We start from the raw sequence: 9693 nt of genomic DNA, 5'->3' as shown, positions 1-9693 counted from the left end.
TATTTAGAAGCATCAACAGTTAATGAGTCCTTGATTGATCAATACTGCATGTCTCTATTTGTTTTCATGAGAAACCACTTTGAAGATATCAATATGTAACACAACAAGCATTGTTAATTTCCTACCACTTTGTTTGTAACTCTGTATTGTTTGTATTGTTCTTTAGCTATTTTGTAAATGGTTGTCTGTCTGTTAATGTTTTCCTCCTTTTATTTTTAAAATAAAAAAAGAAAGAAGCATCCCAGTAAACTCTCCCTATGTCTCACTAAAGAGACTGTAGCGGGAAGCTGAGGGTGTGATCATCCATCAGATTGGATCTGATATCCATGGAGAGCTCCACCACATCATACCATTGCGTCTCTGTGGTGTGCCTGGGTTGGACACGTTACCACCCGGGCAAGACCTCTGTTCCATGAAGTATAAGAAAGAGTGAAGCCAAGAGTCTTTCACCATTGCTGACCTACATTAGGGACACCACCCCAACATCGAGCTTCCTCCCTAGGAGACAGACAATGCCACAGACTGTGCTGCAGTCATTGCTCTAAGTGCCTGAATCACACTGATTCCATTAAGATTTGGGATAAGTCACATTTCAACACAAATCACCAGGGAATGCATCAAGCTCCTACTTACGACTTCACCTGAACAGCTTGGTGTTGTGATACAGTGCTGTCTAGCAAAAAAAGTGATTATTTTCAAATGACATTTCTTAGGGCTGGTTCATGCTAATGACCTCAGCCTAAAACCAACAGGCAGTTTACTCTGTAACATGTCACAAATGTCACCAAGGTTGGTTTCTTCATGAATGAAAGGGTCACTTGGGTCCACCTGTACCAATTACATAGTGCTTGTGCTGAATGGGGTGTGTTGAGTTGGGTTTGGCTTCTTTTCTCATTTTGAAATTCATATTTGTTACTTATCAAAGTATGTATAATTGAGGAGTTAGTTTGTTTTGCCTGATTTGCTGACATTAGAAGCAAAGGTGAGTTAACATTAGAAGCCATGTTCAAGTAACTGAATGTTGTCCCAAATCTGGCAGCAGCCCTAGGAGGTGCTCATAGGGGATTGAGGCCCAATGAAGATCTTTGCACCTGCTGGGCCTATGCCATGTCTGATGACCATAGCCTTGAAGAGGTTAAATTTAAAAATTTTATGATACTTTCAATAGAAACCAGAAGTCTGAAATTTTATGGGAAGTTGTATTGGTCAGCTTTCTGGTTGCTGGGACAATTACCTGGCAACCACAATTTAAAGTAGAAAAGGTTGCATGTAGCTCATGGCTCCAGAGGGTTCGGTCCATGGTTGTCTGGCTCCAAAGCAGAGACACGGTGGCAGAAGGGCATGATGGAGCAGAGCTGCTCACTCCTTGGTGGCCAGGATGCAGAGTGAAGGGGACAGGCTCCTGCAAGAGATGCACCCTCCTAAGAACCCAGTGACCCATCTCCGGCCAGTCCTGCCTCTTGACAGCACACTCTGGGTTAATCCTCTGAGGAATTCAGGCTCTCATGATCTCATCATCTCTGTAGGAGTCTCTTAGTGCAGTCAGGTCAACAGTTAAACTTAAGCATCACAGAAAGTTCCCAATTTTTCTAATAGTGACAGGTTTCAAAATTTTAGCCAGGCGTGGTGGCGCACGCCTGTAATCCCAGCACTCAGGAGGCTGAGGCAGGAGGATCACTGTGAGTTCGAGACCAGCCTGGGCTACAAAGTGAGCTCAAGGCCAGCCTGAACTGCACAGTGAGACCCTGTCTCAAAAAGACAAAAAAAGAAAAAAAAAAAAAGAAAAACAATTTTGAAACCCTGAGAGCCAAAGAAAATCAATGCTGTGGGCCTATTGCCCTACAACCATGATAGAAACCCCTCATGGACCAATGAGGTGAGTGGGGCACCAGGAGAAGTCTGGGTCTTCTCTGGGCAGACTCCCCTTCCCTGTGGATCTGCCTGGCTCCTGCCTTCACCCTGAAGAATCTGCTCTCCCAGCTCCGGGAAGGCTGTGCACGGGCAGCTCTCAGCCATCAGCTCTCCTTGTGTAGTGGATTGATAACTGATGGTCAACTTATAATCCCCAGCTGAACTGAGTGAGTGGTGCTGGGTGTGGGAGGCCCACCTGAGGACTGTTGCCAGCAGCATAAGAGGCAGACCTGGAGGAGAAGAAGAGGGCTGTTGGGAGCTGAGAGAGGCTGTGGGGAGCTGGCTTCCTGATGAACTTGGCTGTTTTCATCCTCTGAGGAGCTCAGGACCTCGCTGGCACTGAGAATGGCTTCAGTTCACTTTGGAGAGCTCTGGTCCTCACTTTGAGCATCGCTTCCTGATTCTGGAGGGGAAGATGGTGCATTGCTGGCCTCCTGGAAAAGCTTGCTGCGTTGGCTTCCTTGATGGGAACTCAGCCATCCTGATCATCGGAGGAGCTCGGGACCTCAGTGTTGTTGAGGATGGCTGTGGTACCTTCGGAGGAGCTCGGGACCTCACTGTTGCCGACGATGGCTGTGGTACCTTTTAGGGGAGCTCTGGTTCTTCCGAGCATCACTTTCTGGCTCCAGTGCAGATCCCTCAGCCTGCTAGCTCAGGTCCTTCATCCTGCTGGCACAGACTTTGTAGATTCCACCACTGACCTTTGGGCCTTCCCAGCAGATCCATGAAACAGGCCTGCATGAGATGTTGTCATGGGCTCTGGGCGTCCAGTTGGACTCGTGGGAGGCACTGTTATGAACTCTGGGTATTCAGCTCAACTCATGTAGGACATTGTTGTGGGATCCAGGCCCTCAGCTGGATTCCTTGGTTTTAGTGTGTGGACAGATTCCCTGCACTCTTTTGTATACTGTTCTTTGGGTGACTTATAAATAATCATATAAAGTATGTGTCCTGTATTATGTTGTTCCCCTTGCAAAATAAGCCCCAAACCAACATACCTTGGAAACAGGATCCCCTCAGGAAGCCCAGACTCATCCCTTACTCAGGGGCCCCCTGGGGCTGGGAGGCCGCTTCCTCTCAGGGGTGGCCAGCTTGGGAGCAGCCCATGGGGTGGCTGAGGCCTCGCGGAGGTGACTGTGGCCCGGTGTCTCTCCCTCTGCTCTCTGCCCTCCCTCTGGCCACATCTTTGAGTGTGAGTGACCCAGAGGCTGTGTGCTGGAAGCCTGGTGATTCTTGGTGGGACCGTTAAGGAGTGGCATCCAGGACAGCTTGGTCAGGGCATCGGCCTGCTGCCCTCAGAAAGGACTAAGAGAGATCTCGTGGGACCCTAGTTAGTTCTCACCGCAGTGGGTCGTCATCGGGGCAATGGGCTGTTATCAAGTGACCTTCCTCCCCGACACGCCTCTTCTGCACACGGCTCTTCCTCCTTCTGCTTCTCATTCATGTTGTGGTGAAGCCGGGAGGCCCTCACCAGAGGTGGAATGGGGAGACTGAGAGATCCTGCACTTACACCCTTCCAAACCGTGGGTTGAGTAAACCTCTTTTCTTTACACAATATGCAGCCTCAGGTATGTTGCTATAGCAGCAAAAAATGACTACTTATGTCACTTCCTCTCCCCTGCATGCAGATCTTCACCTCAGCCTCTGCCCCCCGGAACTTGATCTGTGAGACTCAGCTCTGCTATCCTTTCTGTACATTTCAGTGAGGGGGGCCAACCTAGTAGTCATATTTGATGGGGATGGTTTCCTAATCGCATTAGTATTTTAACCCGGAGATAAAAATTTGAAAAATGACATCAACAAACCTTCTCACACGTGGACAGGGAGTGTGATTTAGTGGTCGGTGCTTGTTTAGTGCATGGAAGATCCTGGATTTCATCCCCAGCACAGCAACGAACCAATCAGTTGTTCAGTCAATTCACCTATTAGCCCTGCTTTGTGTACACACTGATTACATGGAATTATTTTTTGGTGCTAGGAATTGAACTGAGGACCTTGCACTTGTGAGGCAGGTGTTTGTGTCACTAAGCTAAAAACCCCCTGGCTCAGAATTTTTTAAAAATAGAGATTATTTTGTCCTTGACCTTTGTTAGCTGGATGTTAAAAATTAATTATGGAGCTGGATATGGTGGTGCATGCCTGTAATCCCCGTATTCTGGAGGCTGAGGCAGTAGGATAACCGTGAGTTTGAGGCCATCCAGGGCTACAGAGTGAGATTCTGCCTAAAAGAAAAAAGCTACGATGCGTAAACTCTTATATAATGCACAAACTCTTTGTGTCTAATCCGGCGCTGTCCTGGAGTTGTGAATGAGAAAAAACTTCGGTTACACATCTTTTCTGTTTCTACCAGCTGGCCACGGAAATTTCGTAGGAGTGAGACATAAATACGGGAAAATCGTCTGAGTGTCTGTGCTGCGCTATGTTGTCAGTTACCAGTTTATAGGTTAGAAACTTGGGGTTTGACCCATCAAGGAAACAATTTGCACTACCAAGGACTGGGAAGTCGCTTTTTACAGACCACAGGTTTTGAGGGGATGAAAGCAACAACTGTTTCAGTGGGGAGAAAAAAAAGTTGCTACCAAACCGAAAGGAATGAAAACCACAGCTACTGAGGGAGGGCCCCTAGGGGTGGGAGCCGAGCTGCAGACTCAGTATCTGGGGAGATGTGTGGTGGACAGCAGAAAGGGCCCTTCCCTGAGCTCAGGGGGTCCCAACCTTGACGCTCCCAGGGCTCCTGCCCTTCCTGGGCCAGCCCCGCTCTCCCAGTAGGGAAGAAGCACACACATTTATTAATGTGCAAACCTGCACCACGGGAGCCACCATTGAGCAAAAAATGCCTCACTCTTTTCCTTGTCAGTACTAGGGATTGAACCCAGGGCATCTGCCACTGAGCTGCATCTCCAGGCCCTTTTAGTTTTTATTTTGAGACAGGGTCTCACTAAGTTGCTGAGTTGCCTAGACTGGGCTCAGACCTGTGACCTTCCTGCCTCAGCCTCGCAAAGTGCTGGGATTACCAGCACACACTGCCATGCCCAGCTATGACTTCGTTTTTTGGTACTGGTATTATATAACCATCATTTTTCTTTACTCATGGAATTTTAAAAGAAGTACTTAGAAATCCCAGGGATGGGATTTCCTCCCTTCTTTTCCCAAAGAGGAGAACAAACGCTTTTGAGGATCGAGTACATTTTTTCTCTGTGCTAGCTGACCAAAGGGTTCAATTCAACTCAACAACCAGCTACTCAGCTGAGAAGACAGTCACAGCACAATGGGAAGAAGTCATCTGCCCAGTTTCAAGAGTTTGGCTGGGGTGTTTATTTCTCACATGTGTGGATGACTTAGTAGGTGGGTACCAGCCACAGGCTGAACTCTGACCCTTCAAAATCTGTGAATTGAAACTGTAGTCCCTGGCACAGGGCTGTACTGAGAGACAGGAAAGGGTGACTGAGTGAAAGCAAGGGTTTTTCGGTGTGTCCCAATTCAACCTGACTGGTGTCCTCCTAAGAAGAGTAAGTGTGGCCCTCAGGAAAGGCAGTCGTCCGCCAGCCCAGGAGAGGGGCCTCCAGAGACTCCAAACCAGCTGGCACCTTGATCTTGGACTTCCAGCCCCCAAACCTGTGAGGAAATCGATGTTGTTGTTTAAGCCATCCAATAACTATGGTAGTTTGCTCTGCCAGCCCTTGCAAAGAAACTCAGCACTTAAAAAGTCCAAGTCAAACTTAAACCCTTGAGGAGATCTTAGCCACTTTCCTCAGCGCTGATACAAGTGAGGGAGAAATTCGTTTTGGCTCACATCTTCCGTTGCCTTGCCGGCCCTAAGGCGGGAAGAACATGGCAGAAGGGCCTGGCGGAAGAGAGCTGCTCAGTCACGGCAGACAGGAAGCAGAGAGACAAGGGAGAAGCCAGGGAGGGAGATGCACCTTTCCAGGTCAGCCCGCAGCCCTGCCTCCTGCACTGTGCCTGTCTGAAGCCTGGGGAAACTGGGCTTGCCTGTCTTTGCGTTGCCCTCTTCCTTGCGGCTGCAGTGTGTTACGTTGTACAGAGCGGGGGTTTTAAGTGTTTGCTAAGTCAGTGCATCTCTAATCATTGTGCATTCACTACCGCATTCATCAGCTTTTCACTGCTATAGCATGTACCGAGATAAGCCACTCACAAAGGCAAAGGTTTGTTTTGGCTCGTGTGTGGGTGGTCAGGGCCCTTGTTGTTGGGCCTGTGATGAGCTGGCACATCTTGGTGGGACCACGTGGGGCAAAACTGCTCACCTCGTGGCCAGGAAGCAACGAAAGGAGGAAAGGAAGAGACAGAGGTTCCATTATGCTTCTCTGGATGATGACCCAAAGACCTCTCACTGGGCCCCACACCTGAACGTTTCACTGCTTCCCAGTAGCATCTCCCTGGGGCCCGAGACTCCCATATGTGGTCCTTGAGGGGAGACCCAAACTGTCTACTTACCTCCTACAGAAGAGTTTTGAAGATGAGAATCTTGCATACATGAAAGAAGCCAGAAATCACCCCTGGAAAGAGGAAGACAGGGTCAGGACAGGAAATGAGGTGCACTTATTATATAAGGAAGTCAAATGCTGGCAAGACTGCTGAGAAGGGGAAACTCATATGCTCTCGTTAGGAATATAAATTAGCACAACTGCTGGGCATGGTGGTGCACACCTGTAATCCTAGCACTCAGGAGGCTGAGGCAGGAGGATCACTGAGTTGGAGACCAGCCTGGGCTACAAAATGAGCTCAAGGCCAGCCTGAACTGCATAGTGAAACCCTGTCTCAAAAAAGACAAAAAAAAAAAAAAAATTAGTACAACCATCATGGAAAAGAGTGATCTACCTTCCCCAAAAAACTAGAAATAGATCTACTCTACCTTATGAGCCAGCTATCCCATTCTGGGTATGTATGCTGATGGAGACCACTACGAAGCAGCCCTGAGCAGGACTTAAATTAACATGGGCTTTTCATATTTACTTGTGAGTCTGTCCAAGGCTCTTTGTCTGGAGATGGGTGGTGGACTCATAGTAAGTGAACCTCTCTGAGTCACTGATCCCTACTGAGGCCTGTAATGGTGGGTGAAACTGGGGCGTCTCAAAGGATAAGACAAGGTCACAGCCAAGGACACCTGGATCCAACCTCAACAAGATAAAGACTGCAGCCTCAGGCATCTCACTCCTGAGTGGATTAACTTAATACCTTCCTTGGAGAAGTCTTTAGTGGTTCCACCCTTCTTGAGTATTCCCCTCCATTCTTCTAATAACTAAATAAATATGGGCCACCCAGAGAAGGTCTTGGTCTTGTCCCTGAGAGAATCTCGAATTCTGTGAGAGGGCTTTGATCCTCCTGGAGCCCTGAAATCATTCCATTTGCCTCTTTTATTTAGCCTTCTCAGTACACTCCTTTAGGAGATTGCAGATCTGATCAGCCCACGATAACTAATGGATATTGCTAACCCAATAACATGCAAAAAAAATGAAATTAGCATGCAGAACAGCGCTAGCACCTGTGTTTTTGTGTGACAGTGTTCACAACAGCTGCGCTCTGGAATCAGCCTAGGTGAGTGAGTACAGGAGGCAAGGTGTCTTAGTCACATCTTTCCTCCTTGCTGGGACACAGTAGGTGACACCCATCACTTAAAGGAAGAGAGGCTTATTTTGACCCTTGGTTTCAGTCCATGGTTGTCTGGCTCTAAGGTGAAGCCCTGGGCAAAGGGAAAAGGTGCTCAGACCATGGCAGCCAGGAAGCAGAAAGCTATGGCAGTGGCTGGCAACAAGAAAACACCCTTGCAGGTCCCATCTCCGGTGCCCACCTCCAACCACTTCCCGCCTCTTAACAGCGCATTCAGTAGGGAGCTCATCCGTGGATGGATCTACTGATGAGCGTAGGTCCAGTCACATTCCACACACATGAGCCACTTATGGGACATCTCAGATATAAACCATAACATGTGTCATACAATGGAATATTATTTACCCGTAGTGAAAGGATGAAGTCATGTAGGAACCAAAAGAGTCGATTTTGCAGAAGAGTAGAATGGCAGCCTCACCCTAGATAAGAGTGGGCACTGTTGACTGGTGTCCAAAATTGGTCAGTGTGGCTACACTGAGACACAGGCGATGCCTCTGTCATAGTGAGTGTGTCCCTGTGGTGACAATGACACCTGCAACACTTTGCTCAAGAGTGAAATATAGACAGAGCAATGCTGACTTTCAGAGTTAGAAATGAATAATGAATGAGTAATATTCTAGCAACTAGATCATACTCCAACACCAAGCACTGTCTATACAATTCAAATTCTAAGATCCGGGGCTGGGGATTTAGCTCAGCGGCACAGCGCCTGCCTGGCAAGCACAAGGTTGTGAGTTTGATTCCCCGTACCAGAAAAAAAACAAAAAAACAAAAACAAAAACAAAAAAAAAACCCCAAAAATTCTAAGATCCTAAAGTACATTGCTGGAAGGTATTTTGGTTTAAAATCCCAGGAACTTTGAAGTTGTCATCAATGTGTCCCTAATTCAAGTACAGCTAAATGCCCAAAGAAAGGAATTACAGTCAGGCACATAAAACGACTGGATTAAGCTTCAGTTCTATAAAAAGGGTGTCATCGAGACCAAGAGCCTCAGTACAGTAACCTGGATAGGAATGGAAGGAATTAAATATAAAGTTCCTTAAATAACAATGCATTGACTTTAATTTTTTTTAAAAAAGGAGTAAAAAACTGGTCACCGGAAGCTGGGAAGGGTGAGGGAGAAGAGGGTTACCAGGTACAGAGGTGCAGTTTGAGAAGAAACGTAACTTCTGATGTTCTACAGCACAGCAAGGAGCCCGTGGCTGACAGTAACTAATGGGGCATACTTCAAATAGCTGGTAGGGTTTTTAATGTTCCCAATGCAAAGAAATAAGAGTTTGAGGTGATGGTTATACCAGTTATGTGGCTCTACTCTCTGGACATTGTATACATGTTTTAAAAATTACGTTGTACCCCGTAAGCAAGTACAATTATTGTGTCAGCTAAGGACTTAAAACATTTTACAAAAGTACAAAGTAATGAGGCAGGCCTTCTACCTGAGAGCCACTCCTGCACTGTGTCCAGCATCTTTAGTCCAACAAACTGGATTGAGCTGCTTCTTTCAGGAGCTGCCCTGGGCTGGAGAACTTGAAGCTGGAGTCAAGGAGCTCCCGGGTTCCCTCCAACACAATGCACCGAGAGTCGCAGGCTGCGCTGCCTGGGCCACCTCTGAGTGGGACAGCGGTGAGGGGATGGCTTCTGCTTGTGAGTTGGGCCGGACAAAAAATTGCAGATACAGTCTTGGGGAGTGAGTCGTCCTGGGGTACATGACCTAGTCTCTCTTTATCTTTTAAATGGACAGTGCAAGGTGCATTTTGGAAAGCTGATATGCTATTCTATGAAAAGCTGAGTTAAAAGTGTACAAAGTGATGTCTCATCCGTGCTCAGCAACCGGGGAGGAGCAAGAGGGTACCTCAGAGGAGGCGAAGGTCTGGCCTGGCCATAGGATGAACAGTGTCACCCTGGGCAGAGGGGAACTTGGATGGAAAGTGATGATCCAGGCAGAGGGCCGAAGAGAGAAAGACACTGCTTGGTGAGCCTGGGTTGTTCCTGGGGACAGGGAGGGTGTGCATTTCGGGAAGGCAAAGGGGTTGGATTGGCGGTGACCAGAGGTCATTATGTTCCTAGTGAAGGACTTTTCAGAGGCAGTGGGTGGAAGGGCCAGTTTGAAATCCCCTGGCCCTCTGCAGATGGGGTATAGCACAGGGCTGGAGCAGG

The 9693-nt window shown here is 47.8% G+C and overlaps 1 long non-coding RNA gene across 1 annotated transcript; it reads right to left on the bottom strand.

Annotated features, from left to right (window-relative positions):
- Positions 1-5216: 5216 nt before the first annotated feature.
- LOC106147014 lies at positions 5217-9179 on the bottom strand. Its single transcript, XR_001231712.1, has 3 exons — positions 8973-9179; positions 6364-6425; positions 5217-5526 (listed from the first exon to the last, which is right to left on the bottom strand). It is a non-coding gene; the product is annotated as an uncharacterized LOC106147014 (long non-coding RNA).
- Positions 9180-9693: the final 514 nt, after the last annotated feature.

Source organism: Chinchilla lanigera, unplaced genomic scaffold (assembly GCF_000276665.1).
Source record: "Chinchilla lanigera isolate Chin_1 unplaced genomic scaffold, ChiLan1.0 scaffold00006, whole genome shotgun sequence".
Lineage (NCBI taxonomy): Eukaryota > Metazoa > Chordata > Mammalia > Rodentia > Chinchillidae > Chinchilla > Chinchilla lanigera.
This window is presented reverse-complemented; position numbering and strand designations above follow the sequence as displayed.